Source organism: Ambystoma mexicanum, chromosome 7p, assembly GCF_040938575.1.
Source record: "Ambystoma mexicanum isolate Mex_15411 chromosome 7p, UKY_AmexF1_1, whole genome shotgun sequence".
In the NCBI taxonomy this organism is placed as follows: Eukaryota; Metazoa; Chordata; class Amphibia; order Caudata; family Ambystomatidae; genus Ambystoma; species Ambystoma mexicanum.
The window spans coordinates 434981074-434986291 of NC_090939.1; the positions used below are offsets into that span (position 1 = coordinate 434981074).

General features: G+C 41.3%; 1 long non-coding RNA gene across 1 annotated transcript; it reads left to right on the top strand.

Moving 5' to 3' along the window:
- Positions 1-3731: 3731 nt before the first annotated feature.
- LOC138526094 (uncharacterized) lies at positions 3732-4495 on the top strand. The gene is made up of 3 exons (XR_011283484.1): positions 3732-3808; positions 3887-3993; positions 4373-4495. It is a non-coding gene; the product is annotated as an uncharacterized lncRNA (long non-coding RNA).
- Positions 4496-5218: the final 723 nt, after the last annotated feature.

Sequence of the window (5218 nt, forward strand, 5' to 3'; positions counted from 1 at the left end):
AAATGACATATCATATCATCTTGATAGACCTGAATGTACTGTGGTGGTAACATACGCTGAATCTGAGTAAATGATTGCAACGCACCCTTTGGATATTTCTAACACTGTTATTAGTGCTATCAGCTCTGGTGCTTGCCCTGACTAGTGTGAAGGCAGTCACTCCTTCAATATCATTTTGTTTTCTCCTTCAATCCTCACTACCGCCGCTCCTGTGTGCCTGTTCCCTATGTTGTGATTGATCATTGATGACCCATCACAGACGAGCATTTCCCCTTCTTTGAGCGCATACTCCCCAAAGATGATGCTTTTATCAGAGGTGTCTTCATATGTAGTGCAGTTTTGTACTGGGTCATTTGGCTGTACTCGTTCTCTGATAAATGTGGCTGGGTGGACAGTGTGGCACCGGACAATGGGCCTCATTATGACCCAGGCGGAATGGGTTTAACGGCACCGGTAATGGTGCCAGTGCCATTAAACCCACTCCGCCCTATTACGAGGTTCCCTTGCGAGACCAGGAAAGGACATCTGGTCACACCAGACGTCCTTTCTGGGTCCCGCGAGGGGACCAGGGAGCTAACAATGGGCCCGTTATTGACGGGCCGTAGTTCGCTCCCTCCCCATTCCCATTGAGCCCTATGGGGCTCAAATGCGAATGTGAATGGGTAAATTGAATGAGGAATTACCGGGTTCTCCAAGGTTGGAATGGCCCGGTAATTCCTCATTCAAGGAACCCGGACCCAAGTTTGGAGGCCCAATGTGTATGAAGAGGTTTGACAAAATGATCTCATATCATGATGATCATTCGGGAGAGAGAGTTGATTTAGACTTTTCTAATATGGAACAAAGTGTGTGTTCCACGTAAAGAGTAACAGGGCATTCCATGGTAATGGCAGATGATTTCTGTAGGGCAAGATCAGCTGCTGCTAGACCTTGTCAAAAGGGAAGTGGTCCTGCATTACTGGGTCTAAGAGACCACTGTAATATGCCAATGGCTTATGTCCCATTGAGGTTCGCTGGGTGAGTACAGCTGTCATCACTTGAATATTAGTATGTGAGAACAGGAAAAACTGTTTTTGGCAGTCACCTGTTGCTAAAATTGGTGCATTACTAATTACATTTTAAGTTCCTGAAATGACTGTCTCATCTGCTCTGTCCACAGTATGGGTTTGTTTGCTTTCTGTGCTTCCTTTAGCCATTGCAAATAGGGTTTGGTCTAAGTTGAATAGTCAAATATCCATGCTTGACAGTAATTACATAAGCCTAGGAACTGTTGCATCTGTTTGACCATGGTTGGCTGTGGTGTCTTGTGTATAGCTGCTCCCCTTTCTGGGTCTACTCTTCTCCCGGCAGATGGTATTATCTGTCCTAGGTACACTACCCCTTGCTGGCAATAATGCAATTTGTCATGTTCTACTTTGTAACCCCTTTCTGCCAGTAAAGTCAAAAGTTTCACTGAGTCACTTCTGTATTGCTCTTCTGTCATGCTACAAACCTACAGGTCGTCCAAAAATGGAATCACTGTGCTTTGTGCTTGTATGTTTCCTAAATCCATCTGTAAGATCCTGTTAGAGATGCTAGGGGACTTGCAATACTCCTGAGGCAAATTAGTGTGCTTGGAATCTCTGGCCCCTGTAAGTAAATGCTGTGAGGTGCTGTGATTCAGGGTGTGATGGGATGGAGAAAACTACATTCTTGATGTCTATTACAGTGAAATATGTTGCTTTGGTGGGGATCTTTCACAGGATAGTGGTGGCGTTAGGGACCACTGGGAATTCTGCCTCCACTATGTAGTTTAATTGGCAGAGTTCCGGAACCATCCTCCAAGATGACCCTTTAGCTTTTATGACTGGTTATATAGCTGTGTTTAATGGTTATTCTGATGGCTCTATTATGCCTTGATCCCACAACCACCTATTTTCGCCTACAAAAGAAGTAATAATTTACGCAACATGTTGGTGAACACGAGAGGGAAGAATCTCAATAGGAAACCAGACAAGCACCCCGGTACCTACCCCTGTATGAGTTGCAGCAATTGCAATAACGTGATGAAGGGTAATACCATAATGCACCCCAAAACTGAAGCAAAAATTAAACTTAAGTACCACGCGACCTGCTTGTCAGAAATGTGGTTTACGCCATCAGGTGCCCATGTGGCATTTATTATGTAGGAGAAACAGCGCGTAAAATACGGGTGAGGATGAATGAACATAAATTGTGTATTCGCAATAGCAACATGACCTCAGCTGTAGCTAGACATTTCAAGGCGAACTGACACTCTCTGACACAACTGAGATTTGGGTTATTTGAGGTACAATCTACCAGAAAGCCCAACAAAGACATGGAGGGCCCAACAGGAAGCCTTTTGGATTGACAAATTAGATGCATTAGCTCCCGATGGGATCAATGAGGAGTTTGATTTGAGTTGTTTCTTATGATTACAATCTGTTTTGAGATGTTATGATTTTTACTGTATAGAAGGTCCAGGTGATTGCACAGATAATGCATTAAACACATTTTGCACCATCAGATTCTGAGCATCTCCATCCAAGATTGCGCCAAATTTGGTGCCATTGTGATATTTTTAATGTAGTTTGTCCAGGTTCATGTCCCCATTCTACTTATGAATGCACTACTGTCCTAGTGGTCATTGAACAAGTGGTACTAGTGTTTGGATATATGGCACACAACTGCTTTATTTAACACTATCACATATGTAGTAAAGGTTATCTTAAAAGTTATGTTTCAACAAAACAGCATTTTTGATTAACACAGGCATGAAGATAATAACGGGTTTAAAGCACGATGACAGATGTCCATGTAATGTGTAAAATATATGTATATCAGTTGGAGTTTGGGAATTGCACACATATTGATCACTGCTGTCAGCCTTCGTTTCTTAGGTAGAAAGATATAAGAATGATTTGAGATATAGTTATTGATGTAGATAATTGGCGTATAACATAATGCTACCTGACATATGAAGCTGCAGCAACACACTAGTTGCAGCCAAGTGTGTGGTAAAGGCACTTTTCACTATGTGAACACTGAAAAGAAATGGATAATATTTGACATAATCAGTGTCTTGAGCAAAGATTGGAGTAATCCACTAGCCCATTACTATAAACATCACTATCTATGTTTTGATCTCTTTAACACCTTACCAAGTTGCCCTCAACAAGCATTGCCGCACCATGATGCAGATATAATTATGACATTGAAAAGTACTCATCCACAGCGTACTCGGCTTGTGTTCACGAAGAGTGGTAATATTTCAGATGCGTGAGTAATCACGCGTGTATTTCCATAGAACAATCTGTTTTGTCTACAACATTAGCATTCGGCTATTTCGTCCCGTGATGCATTTGTAACTGCAACATTGAATGGGATTTCTGTACAGCGTGATTTAATTTGTTAAAAGTAAGCGTTATAGTGTGAAAGAAGCGCAAACCTCCTTACTCTTTTTCACATAGGCATAGTATGACGGGTTTTTCAGGTTATTTTCACCATCATGTAAACACATTTATTTTTCATGCCGCACGTTTTTATTTTTTACACACATTACCGTTAGTGTTGTGGATTTAACTTTCTGATACATAGTGCTAGTCATGCACACGACAACTTATACGTAGCAAAGCCTTGGTATAGGTTAATTTAACATTTTAATATGGCCGCCACTTTTTCTCTGCATTTCGCCTCACCTTGCTCCTTGGCGTTCCCATGGTTACTTACAACAACAGAATAGCTCGTAGAGAAACGCGCATCCCCGAGGTTTCACCGAGAGCTGAGGTGAATCCTCACATTACATCAGGTAAGCTAGGGCCTTAGGTTAGATTTATTAGACCGTTAGTACTTTGAATACAGGTTTTAACTTGCCCTGCACATACAGTTACAGGATTTCGTAGGAGACCCAGTTTCAAGCGCACGATCGCATGCTATCTCGTCAAGAGATCACCCAGCCCTTTTGCAGGCACCATTTTGCTACAGGGAAGCAAGGTCAGTTTTAATCCCATCCTCCACGTTTATTATTATTTGTTTACAATTTAGAGTGAGGATTAACGTTAATTTTACTTCTTTTTGTTTTTTTAATTGCCACACTCTCTCCATTATCCAATACACATCATACCCGTATGTATACCATTTTTATGCATGTCCTCTGCATGATTGGTTTTTAAAATGTTGGCACACTTATTCATGATACACATTGATACATTGATAAATTGGACAAATGCATATGATAATTTGGATGGAATTAATGTGGTTGGCATTATTGATGTGCATAATGGACTTGTGGACTATGGTCATTATACTGTTTATTTTAACATGGCGTTACTTTGGTGATGTTGGAATTTTAACTTGTGTCTCAAATGACTAGTACTAGACCCTGATGAAGGAAGTTTATTCCGAAATGCATTGGCCATCCCAATAAGCACCTGCATTGAGAGAGTACATCAATTGCATAATTGTTTGAATAAAATTCAACTATATTAGAGATAAATACTGAGTATGTGTTTCCTTATATCCGGGACACAAAATTGATTACCTACTGAAAGAAGCCAGATATTAGTGGATATAGGAGTGCAGCCCGCACAGCTGGCTTCACAGCCAAGGTCTTTGAACATTCTATTATGCCTTGTTGCCATTAAGCTATAATTGTCAAGTAAATCTCTTCCTCTGCCTCTTTCGACATCGGGTACTGTTTCACTCACAGCAACACAGTGTATGGTTTTAGCTTGATGCAAACCAAACCTATCCCTTTGAGTAGTCCTACACCGTGGGGATTACTAGGCCATAACTGATCAGATACATTTTCCAAGTCTTTCTGTAAATGTGGTGGTACTGTCATAGCAAGGTATTTCTCTGTGTTCGACAAGTATCTGAAAGGGTATGCTTATTTGGAACACCATCTCCCCATCTGTGTCATCAGTGTCTTGAAACATTTGTTCATCAGGCATCTCTCTTAATTGTTGTGTGGGGTCAATACATAAAACTGTACACCATTCAATATCATCCAGATTATCTTGTCTGCCTTTGTGATCACTGATTCCTTATACAATGTGATGATAGTGCCTGGTGCCCTTTCCTGGGGGACAGCTGGTCTGAATAGGAACTCTGCAGGGATGTGCAAATTTATGTACTCAATCCATAGTACCCACCCTAACAGTACCATTACCTCATAGAGGTACAATTATGGGTAGAGTGGTACACCGCACAGGGTGTT